This window comes from Contarinia nasturtii, unplaced genomic scaffold, assembly GCF_009176525.2.
Source record: "Contarinia nasturtii isolate CC-2019 unplaced genomic scaffold, AAFC_CNas_1.1 Cnas_scaffold_414, whole genome shotgun sequence".
Taxonomy (NCBI): Eukaryota; Metazoa; Arthropoda; class Insecta; order Diptera; family Cecidomyiidae; genus Contarinia; species Contarinia nasturtii.
The window spans coordinates 2,836,260-2,848,450 of NW_022197768.1; positions in this window are offsets into that span (position 1 = coordinate 2,836,260).

The window sequence follows — 12,191 nt, forward strand, 5'->3', positions numbered from 1 at the left end:
ATACTCAATCGACATCGTATTTGCATAAATTTCGAAATGGTCATGAATAAACATTCAAAGCACACTCCAAAAAAAAGCATACGTTTAATATATATCCGATTCACCAGAGAGATCTAAATAAAACTGCAAAGGCACTAAATGAAAAAAATCGGTCGACAGAACGGGTCTCGAACATATAAAATCGGATATTATAGGAAGCAATGTAATATTTTACGTCTCGTTATATCGCTTCTTGATTGTTTCTTTATGGAAATATTGCGTTGTTCCACAACAAATCGATTCCAATATTCGATATGTGATCGATTCGGCGGTGTGATGAGCTTTTTCTTGCTCGTTTCTCTCGTTCTCTGGTTGTTGCTGTTTCTCTCTCTCTTCACATCGGTGTTGATTTCAAGTTGCATCAATGATCAGACGAGGTAACCGATTAACCGATGCTATAGTGTGCTGTATCATTTATGATTTCCCATCGTTTTTATTTAGTTATCTTGTGTTATTGTTTCCGTCCTTTTGAAATGCTGTTCTTAGTACGTGATTCGCATGGAATACGTTCGCTATTTCGGTTCACGTTTTTTGTCGCCAAATGGACAGATTGATCTTTATTAATAGACTTTTAATTAAATTTATGAAAAAAACCATATTTGTTTTGAATATTTGTTATAAATATATCCTGAAATGAAAATAAAAAAAATGCAGAATTTAGCAGGTCGCAATTTTGATAGCGCCTGCAATAAAACCGTGTCTAAAAGTGTGTATATGCGTGTGTGTTTTTGGTTCTGGAGATATGAAAAGATCCGACATGTGACTTGCGTCTTACGACATAATGATAATAAAGAGAAGAAAAGAAAACATGAATTATACGACTAGTTTTCATAGAATTTGTACTCTTCCGTGTGTTCGCATGATATTCGAGGAATTTGTTTTTTTTTTCTCAAAAAGTACACCAAGATCGAAAGAGAAAGAACCAAACACAAAAACTCGACAGCAGGCTTTCCAACGGTTTCACCAACCAAAGAAAGATGACGGCTGCGTTCTTTCGATATATTAAAAAAAAGAATGTATCTTTCGGCAGACATCAATGGCGTAGGATTTTGACATAGAAATGTATGCAATCCTTTTTCGGCTATGCAGTGTTACTTTTATTTGTATTTATATTCGCCTCATTATCTCCAACCGTGATGATAACCATTTCATTTAAATAAATATGTTTTTGTTACCACTCTTGTGCACGGTCAAAATATCAAATCAGTGTACATACATGTGAGCATACAGGAATCCAAACTGTACACACATGCCGTGACACTTTTACAGCCCGAAAAAATGTTTACCGGTGCCATATTGAGATTCGTTTCATTCTTGCCGATTATTTACTAATTAGTGCGATTTATATATTTTTTTTTCTACATCTAAAGGTAATTTAAATGAGCCAAATCGAATAAAATCAAATAACGATTGATTTGCAATTTATAAGCTGTTTATTCAAGTCAAATCATCATCGTTGGATATGATGTGATAGAGTGAGTCAGTCGAATGGAATCAGGAACCGAATTTCGAGAGAGAGAAAAAAAAGTATCCACACGATGCGAAAAAAAACATCACTTCATACATATATGACAAAAACTACAACACTGACAACGACACAGATACTCTGGTGAAATACCGTAAATTGACCAAAGTTCCGAAGGAATGATCTTCTTCGGCATTTTTTTGTTTTGTTTTGCGTATGAATATGGTAGAAATTAAAATTGAATTTAAATTGGTGACGTCGCAATCTCACTTCGGTCTCACTTGCATAATTAAAACCAAATTAATGACTATAAATATGGTGAAACAATTTTTGAACGGTGTTTCAAAGAAACGACCACTGAGCTCGGTGATTGTACGATGATGCGAAGACAAACAACAACAAAAATATGTGGTGCTTATTGCGGTTTTGTGTCTGCCTTTATTTAAATTAATATTTGAGCAACGATTTGTCGTATTTTACCGATATTCCATTTGGAATTGGGTGGCATATGCAGTGGCTAAACTCTGTCAAATAAGAAAGATTTCACATAATCATTTTGGATTCATTTTATTTATTGGAATTTAACAAAATATATTCAATATTTTGAATGATGTTTTGAGTTTTAAAGTGTTGTATGGTCTTTGAAAGAAGTCCCTTTATCATTAAAAGTTGTATTTCCTTCACGTACTCAATCGTATCGTTAACACATTGAATCTTAATATGGTAATATTTTTGGGTATTTCATCTCTTTGAAACCATTCGATCGTAATATTCTGGCTTTATGCCATGATCATGATCATTGGACAGTTACGTTGTCGTTTAATTGTTTTTAATCAAGTCCGCTACTTTCAATCGTACATTATTACATATTTCCGAATGAAATGGTTACCGGCGTTTACGAACATTATCTTGGTATTGGTGAGCTTGAAAATACAAAAAAAGTCCGAAGAAACTCACAACTTTAATGTCCGTACAATTGTCACTCTTCGTTCTTCTTTCAATGATCGCATCAATGTCGAAAAATATTAACATCATAGCACATTCCAATCTCTGGATGTGACTTCTTTGAGCTCTTTTTGATTGAAATTCTTATTCAATAATCTATCGTGTGGGTAGCTATAATATTCAATAAAATGCCTGCGGTAGATGCGCATATGATGCCTTTTAAATTTTAAGGTATTAGAATACAAGATTTGAAAAAGATTCAATTGCAACTAATAAAAAATGCTGGATAAAGATGAAATTCAAATAGTTCAAAATTGGGACTTATCAACCGTTACATTATTGAATATGCAGAGAAAAATTCGTTAAATATTTGGCATCTATCAAAGTTGATTGTTAGAATATAAGCGACAATAAGTTATAGACCATAGACATTTTAAAGCTAACAAAGTCAAAAACTTAATATAAAATCCGAATGAACAATGTAAAAGATACTATTTGTCACAAACACACGGATGTTCAACGTTGAAATTAAGATGAGAATAGATGTTATCGGGTGGTTAAGTCTCTGTTGCTCGTTTTTTTATAGTTTGCCGCACAAAAAACCATGCGTGGAGCGACACATAAAATGAACGACCAAATAATAATAATGGATATTTATCGTTGTTGGGCCAGAACGGTGCCGATTTATCTATGGAATTAACTGAGTCGGCAATTGTCAAGGCGAAAAAAAATTGAATCTGATGAGAGAATTCAAAGTGTGAGAGAAAAAGAGGGAGAATGATGAAGTAAGAAGAAACATCGAAAATAACCGCGCGATTTAAATAGCAAATTTCGGGTTGTTTGTCTGCTTGAAAATGGTGTTTTTGTCGAATATTTTTGTGTTTTTGTAGAGATTTCATCTGTGTGGCTCGGTTCTATTGGTGTCATGATGAATCCATTAACAGATCACTAAAAGCCATGAGCAGTTTGGAATTTATTACAAAATAGCAGCAAACGGGCAGTTAGAGGATCCTTAAAATGTTCAGCAGATTCTCAGTATATTTTGGTTTTTCGATTTCAATCTAAATACTTCTGCATTCAATTTTGAATAAATTAATCTATTTCCCAGAATCGTTGTTTCGATTCAATGATGCCTCACCGCACAGACCTAAACACACGACTTTTCATGTGCACACGAGTGCCAGAAAAAGAAAGAAAAAAGCAGCAACAACAACAACAACAACAACAAGCGAGTGTATTTATTTATCAACGTGATCATCTTCGATGCCGCCTTCAAACAAATGCGCGATCGGTAATGTGTATGAATACACACAGGTAATATAATTCTCAAAATTGTTTCTCGTGGCTGTTGTGCATGCGTGCGCCCGCGCGCGCGCATTGCCTCATGCTATTTTTTTGTTTATTTTATTTTGATCATTAAACGCTCTTATTCTCAAACAGCAAAATGATACAAGTAATGAAATCACCAACAGACCGCACAATTAAGATGATACAATCAATTTGTTGTTTAAATGTATAAATATTTAAAACCACAATTTTCATACATTGGCTCGTTTGTCGTCGTCATCGCCATCATCATCGTCGTCTCACAGATTCGGCGCGCGCGTTTTCTATATCTTTCCCTTTCGCGTCTTTCTCATTTTTTGTTGTTGTTTTCTTTTTTATCTTTTGACTGTCTCTCGATTCCGGAAAAATGAACGTTGTTTCACGATTGCATATCACAATAACATATGTATGCTTTTCATTTTTCTTGTCTTTTTTCCGCTCGTCAAATACATTGATGAAGTGTTGCTACAAAATATCTTACCGAATTGTGACTATGAGCGATAATAAAAGGCGGATGTGTTCGAATTCGAGAGAAAAAACAACAAAACAATCATATGAAACATTCGAAGAATTTTTCAATGAATTGATATATATATATATATATATATATATATATATATATATATGTGTACAGTGTACACATATGCATGTGTGTGATTCAAAGCGCACGATGACCGTTTGTTGAGAAATCAACTAATTTAGTTCGTGGCAAACCGTCCCTTTTGGTTCGAATTCATTTGTGTGTTCTCGTAAAGCAAACAAGAGAAAAGAAAACAATAACAACCACCGATTCATCCAAAACGAATGAAAGAATATAAACAGTAACAACAACAATAACATTAAAACGTTAATTTCTTTTTTATTTTCGATCATAAATCAAACGACTGCTTAATTTATCGAAATGATCGATCTTTGTGAGGTGACACACGCAGCATCAAACAATAAACACCGAAACATTTTTCAATTTCGCTTTCAATTGGCCTGCATTCTCTTCGTTCGCGATTGATTGTTCCTGATAGCACCCACTCATCATCCTCATTGCATCATTGCTGGTGCGCTTCGCCTTTGATCATTTCCGCAGTTTAACAAGAATTACGTCGCTATACAATTTTTTTTTATTGTTGTTGCTCGCTCGTAAAATGATCTTCTTTCTCTTTTCAATTATTCATCGCAATTAATTGTAATCGGAGTGTGTACTGGGTGCTTTCTAGAGTAGAGCCACCATGGTGCAATGCCAATGATAACGGCGTTTTGCATCCTTTCGGGCAATGGTCGGGACAATTAAGCATCTGATTCAATTTGAAGTCAATACTTTGCCTGCAGCACTATCGATAGACAAAGTTGATGCTTCGTTCGATACCCTTCTTTCGTTACATTTTCGGAACATTATGAAGTTCTTAAAATTCTTTGAATGCCATTTGATGCGTCCCATTGTTGTGCACAATATATCGAATATCTCAAAACGAAATGCAGAGAGATCTTTACGCTAAAATTAATTTTCCACTGCAAATTGGTTCTGTCGAATTCGACAAATTATCATCCTTGAAAATGGTAGGGATTTCATTCTTTGTGATCCGACTATAAATGGCAAAGTAATCTGAAAGGCAGAACGAGATCGAGAGAGCGGGAGAGAGAGAGTCAAGAACAGCAACAAAAAAAAACTCAAAGAAAATTAACAAACAATAAATTTTGTGCATTGTTGGCTTAGTTTGAGCCGGTTCAAAGCGATGACGGCAAAATAGAAAAGAGATTCGGTGCAGCAACAATCAAACCTTATTGCTACAGGTGTCACATACTTTGTTGTTTTTGTATTTCTCTCTCTTTCTCTCTCAGTCTCTTCTTTTCCATAATGTGTTTTTTTGTGTGTACTAGTGCCGCCACTGCTGCTGCTGTTGCTGTTATTATTGTTATTGTTGGGAAATGCAATGTACGATGAGAGGACATTACGCATGAGTGCGACATGAGACCTTTCCATGTTCACAAACTGTTCGCATGCATGACCTGTACCAGTCAGAATCTCTCGTAAAAACCTACGAAATTTTCTCTCCTTTAGATAAATACACCAGTTCAATCGTTCTTCATCTCTTTATTCTTTACGATATGCACCCATATGTGGGGTCACACAATGCGAACAAAAGCAAAAGAGATTAAATGCTGTCAAAACAACAGGGAACTTATGTAGTTTTGAACGGTGTTGAAAATATCGACAAAAGATTTGAACGAAACGCACAAAGCGTGATACGCATGACAGAAGCGTTGAGCAAAATGCATAAAATGAAATGAGAAGTGAAAAGATAACTGAACAAAAGCCGGACAATAATATATTATATGCATGCGTTACTTTTTGTTCTTACGCTCTTTTTTTCTTCTTCTTACAATTCTGTGTGTGTGTGTTTTTTATTGCTCTCCGTCTCTTTCTCACTCTCTGTCGATTTTTTTTTACACCGATTACATTGCGCGGCACATTTGAAAATAATGCGCCCTTTCATTTGTGGAACGGTTACCGTTGACCGTAACAAAAATTGCCTATTCTTTTCAAGTTTTGGGTGGCCATACAATTCTAAATTGCATCAACTCGATTGCACTTTTACGCTATTTACTTGTCATTTACCTCCTCTAATTTCTAGTGAAAATCAACAAAAAAGACGAAGGAACAAAAAATGTCTCATTCAATTGCCTTTTTCAAACGAAATGTCTCAAGTCCGCCCAGTTTAGGAACAAGTGACATGCCGCCCAACTGATATGAAACCAATGAAAAAAAGATGAATTCAAATCAAATTTTTCGATCTACGACTAGACGTCGCTGATCATATGAAGCCATCACGTCGCAATAAATTGATAAGCAATTCATCGAATTGACGAAGTACACCGGATACAAAACATAAAAAAAAACTCTATAAATAAAAGAAGAATTGAAATTGCGATAAGACACAACAAAACAAGCAACAGCTTTCGAAGAATATATCCAATTCGATTAAATAAGATTATTCGAAGAAATGATGTAATGGAACGATCGTCGCCAGAAGTGATGAACATTTGAAAAGTGAATGAAATTTCACTATTGCAAAGAATCAATGCCGAAAAATAAATGAATGCGTCTTAGAGGCAAACAAAAAACTAATGTTTTAAAAATGCGATGTATTCCAGCTCAAACATTGAAATCCACAAATAAATGAAAACGGTGCATGCCAAACAGGTCAATTCAATATTTTGCCGGAATTGAACAATGAGCTCATACATATATACATTTTGATGCTCGAACAAAATCAAAGTGAGTTAAGTGTACAATAATTTGAGCTGTAAACATATTACGTGTAGTAATTACGATTTGAGCCGACATCAACATCGATCGTTCGGTTCGTTTCTGTTTTTCTTATTGTTTTCGTTGCGCACACTTTTATTCTGTGTAATGTTGTTTTCATCATTAAGTTCGCCTTACTTTTTCGTTTACAACTTGCATCTTTCACTTGAGCCCGTGTGCTCTCTGTCTAATTCAGTGTTGTTCTCCGCATGCAAAGCGATCCACAAACACACACACACACACATATATATACACATATGGATGTAAGAGCACAAGCACACTAGTACGCGCCAAGTGTGTTTTCTTCTGGTCGTTTGAAGTCGTTTTTCTCTTCTCCTCATTTCTTCTGCTCTCTTTCATGATGCCTTTTGGTTTTTTGTGATTCCTCGTCGTCGTCGCTTCGTTCTTTGACTAAGATGTTTGCCGCGCTGCGTATTACAGTAGTAGAAATATAAGCGAGTAAATTGCTTTTGACATGGATTTTATATGCTGCTCGTTTGGTGAATGCCGGCTCCTTCTATCTATTTCAATGCCCGCGTTCATTTTCTCCTCCGCTTTCTGATTGGTATATTTTATATGATTTTCAAAGATTCTGATTTTTTTTTATTTCGTTCTTTTTCATTCGAATATATTTCTTTGAGTTGCGTTTTTTCCCTCATTTCATATGTTCAACAACGTCGTCATCATTTCTGTAGTTGCTTTTTTATTGCGGCAAGGCACTTGTATTTGCGTCTTCGTCTCAAAATCTACCAGTTGTTGATGGTTTGTTTTATGCCCAAATGCGCTATTTATAGCATCTTTTTTTCGGACTGTTTTTTTTTGTGGGTAATCGAAGGAAAAATAGTGACAAACAGCCGTAACGGATTCATTAAACGACTGTAAAATTTACGGACGAAAGTATTGATACGATCATTTCGATGACATTCATTGAACTCGACAAAGATATTGGTAATGACATTCAAACCCGCGGCAGAACAACGATCACGTCAGAAAAAAATGCGAAGAACTTTCAATTATTACCTCTTTTATACACTCTTATTCGTTCGTTCGTTGAAATTTTTGAAGGACAAAAGATTTAAATAAACGAACCGTACACACACACACACACACACACACACAGAGGCCAATCATGTGAAAATCCAAGCAAAATATGATTAATGATAAACACACTTGTCACCTGAAGAATGAGAATCAATGCAAACGTATACATTAAACCAAAAGATTTGAGCTAAAAACATACATTTGACTTCTTTGAATACCTGATGCTATTAATGCAACGATACCCTCGACGACGGTTTAAACGATACAGAACCAATATGAAGAGGAATAACAATAACAACAGCAAAACAACAACTATAACAGCATCATCATCGTCATCATCATCAACAACAGCGGCAGCAGCTACAGCAGCAGAAAAATTTGCAACAATAATAAAATCAAATGGAAAACAAAGTAACGATAAGCCTAAAAGCTCGCAAAGTGTTTGTATGTGTATTTGTTGTTCAGCGACACCGTTGCTAAGATCAACCACAAAAGACCGCTATTATTGTTATTATTGAATACTGCGACAAACGAAAAAAAAGCTACTGCAGTTCAGCAGCAAGAAAACCCAATACACAAAATGGAATTAAAAAAAAACGAAGAAAATCAATCCAAAGACAAGCAAAAGCAGAAAAAAAAAGAAAAAAAAGGAAAAAGAGGAAAAATAGATCATGTCGCGAAAATGGGACGGTGATACAATTTATTAACGTAAAACACTTAATATGCGGTACCTTTGAGAGCGGCAAAGTTCAAAAGAATTTGTTGTTTACATAATAGTGGTCTTTCGATACGGGAAACAATAGAGTGGCAAGGATAAAAAGAAGCCGCAAAACTCATAACAGCTGGTACAACATAGCATTGCTCTCTTTCGTTGTGTGTGCTGTTGCTTCGACTGCTGTGACTGCTGCTGTTGATGTTACTGGTGCTGGTGCCTCGTCTGTTATTGTAGTATTTTGGATCGGTGTTGATGTTTGGCGAGAGCGAGAGAATGTATGTGAATATACATCGCATGTATTTCGAGCACTGAATGAACGCTTTTATGTACCAAATGATTTGAATTTAGATTTGTAACAATGAAGACTTTTAATAGCAGCAGTTGAAGGTAATAGTTCCAAATACACGGTATTTTTGCTTTGAAATTAGTTTGATTCGTTTTCTATTTCGCTCTTTTTTCTATTCCTCCTCCACCACCACCTCCTTCTCTCTCTTTCTCTTTCTCTGCGGTGTGCGTGTTTTTGTGAGTGAGTGATTACTTTACTTTCTATGTACTAGCATGCTTAGCATATCTTTCAAAGCGATTGAGACAGAGAGCGGCAGCATCCCAAGAAATACAAAAAAACGACACAGAAATTAGAAAACATGTATGAATTTTTTTTCTTTTTGAATGTGAATATCAATACATACAATTTTACACAATCGACAAACAATGTAAAAAAATCAATTCAGTTGTAATTTCAATGGATCTTCATTATAAAGTACAAATGAAGTGAATGCAATGTACACGTGAGACGGGAACGGTGAAGGAAGAGAGAACAAAAATGCTCCGCTATCAAAAAATTACAAAGATATTTGCCGCGCTGAACAAATTATTTATTTATATCATCCGTGACTGTATGCCACAGACAGTAGATTGAGTAAACCAACTTGGGATTCTGCGTATGCATGAGCATTTCATTTTGTTTTTCTCTCAACTCTGCCCATTCTCATATTTTGTGTGTGTGTGTGTGTTATCTTTTTGAAAGATTGATGGCGACTGGTAAAGAGAGCCACATTTGAGTGCCCTATTTTCGATTACCATACACACCGCTGTGAAAGGATCGACTATTTTCAAGATACCGATGTACTAAAAGTAACAGATAGAGAATGACTTTCTATTAATGGGCTTACAAACATACATTGAAATGATTTAAATCCAATTCCGACAACACAAAAGACAACAAACGCATGTCATTTGACACTCATTGCTTAATGTGCAATTGTCTTCAGTCAACAAACATATTGTTTTTAACAAAAAAAAACACACACACACACACACACACACATACGAATAAATAAATAAATCGACCACGCTCGTGGTAAACCATTCGCTCATTTAAGATCCTATCTAAACAGAGAACAAAAAAAGCACACACACATACAAAAAATGTGTTACAATTTCAATACCTCTGAGAAATGCCACAAAACTGCCGAATATCCTTTTTTTGTTTGCGATGGAAACAAAGCCTAAAATCCATTTTATTTTATTTCGCCTTTTGTGTGCGCGGGAGAATGATAAGAAGAATAATTCTGGTCCTTTGGCGGCATCTCTTTCTTCTTTCTATTTAAACGGCTTTTGTCGCTCAAATTGTTCTTTACGATTATAACGTGAGTATCTAATGGCAAAAAAAAACATTTATTTCCACTTAAATGGAAAAAAATATAGAACCAACATGCTTTTGTTTAGAAAATAAAAACTTCGCGTTTATGTATTGTATTTAGAAAAGAAACTTTAATTTTGATAATTTTTTTTATGTTGAACGAGCGAAGAAAAGATTATTCTTTTTACTATGTAGTTTTTGTTCAAATCCATAAAACCATGAAGATTTTATTGTTTAGGTTTTTTTTGGTTTAATTTGCATTTTTAAATCATATTTTCTGTTAAACTAAATTATCATTTTATTAAGAAAAACAATCGCTAACTGGTAATATTTCAGATTGAACTCATGGACTTTCGATTTATACATTCTAAATTATTTAATTCAAATACTATATGTTTTCAGATGATTGTGCATGTATTTTGGCACCAAATATACTGCTCATCGTGATTATCAATGTCACTAACGTCATCAGCTATCAGGATAATTTCCGTTTGTTTTGCAGTTTAATCACTTGAACATGATTTCTCTTCATCAACACCTAATTTTTATGTTAATGTTCCACTTTCCGTGCCGAAACTTAGGTGTACACAAAAATTCATATTAAATTCTATCGTACTTTGGTCATTTTATTTGCCATGAAAAGTTTAACCTAAAATGAATATAAAAAAATTTAAACCGTTAATTTTATAGGATTTCATAAAAAAATGTTCCAAATCAATGATTATTAAGCATGTATTAAGAAAATATGAAGTATATTTGACCGCATTTTGTATCGCACAAATTGGAGATTTTTCTTTGTATGAACGCGTATTATTCTAACATCAAGTAAAAAGTATGTTACCTCTATCGATTCAGTGAAAAATATTTGAACTTTGAAGCAAAACGGCTGTACGGGCACCAGTATGTATTATGCGAGAGAGACACGCGGGCACATGCATACAATGCATTTCAACGAATTAATGACATCGCAATGTGAACGCTTCTAATCACAATCGCGGATTTGTGTATTGCAAACTCAAGCTGGACACAGTGAGCATGGCCACGATCACGGTCTGGCCTAACGAGTAAAGCACTGATGCATTGCTGTGTGAATGGAAATGAAGAAGAGAGAAAAATTAAGAGAAAAAAATTGAAATCGGCACAAAAGATTGTGCATCTACATAGAGGGATGAATTGATGCACGTTATCGTAATTTCGCGCTTTTTCCAGTTCTTTAATGATCGAATGAACGATCGATTTCGCCCTTAAGCTAACAAGTCAGTTATTGCAGTTATTACTAGCTATCGCGCGCAATTGGTGTTGCCACTCAACGTGCGTGCTGCAGCGATGAGAATAACAAAAAAAATCATGCACAATTTCTGCATGATGATTTGTTCATTCGGCAAGAGAAAACAGAAAATGGGCGAAAAAAATCAACAACAAATGGGCAACAAACTCACGAATAAACACTCGCACACAATATATCGAAGTGATTACAATGTTTTGCTGTTGTCGTTTGTCAGTGAAGAACTGTGTATGTGTACGCGGCGCGTACATTCAGTATTCAGATGGATGCTTGCACGCGTATAGTGATATTACAACCAGTGTGTTTAGTGTTTTCTTGTTGTTGTTATTCGGAACTTTCAATACTGAACGGGCCATGCACGAGCTTAAATCACATGCCACTTTTTTACATTCATCAAAAAAAAGTATTCAAACGTCCGAGAGCATAGCAAAA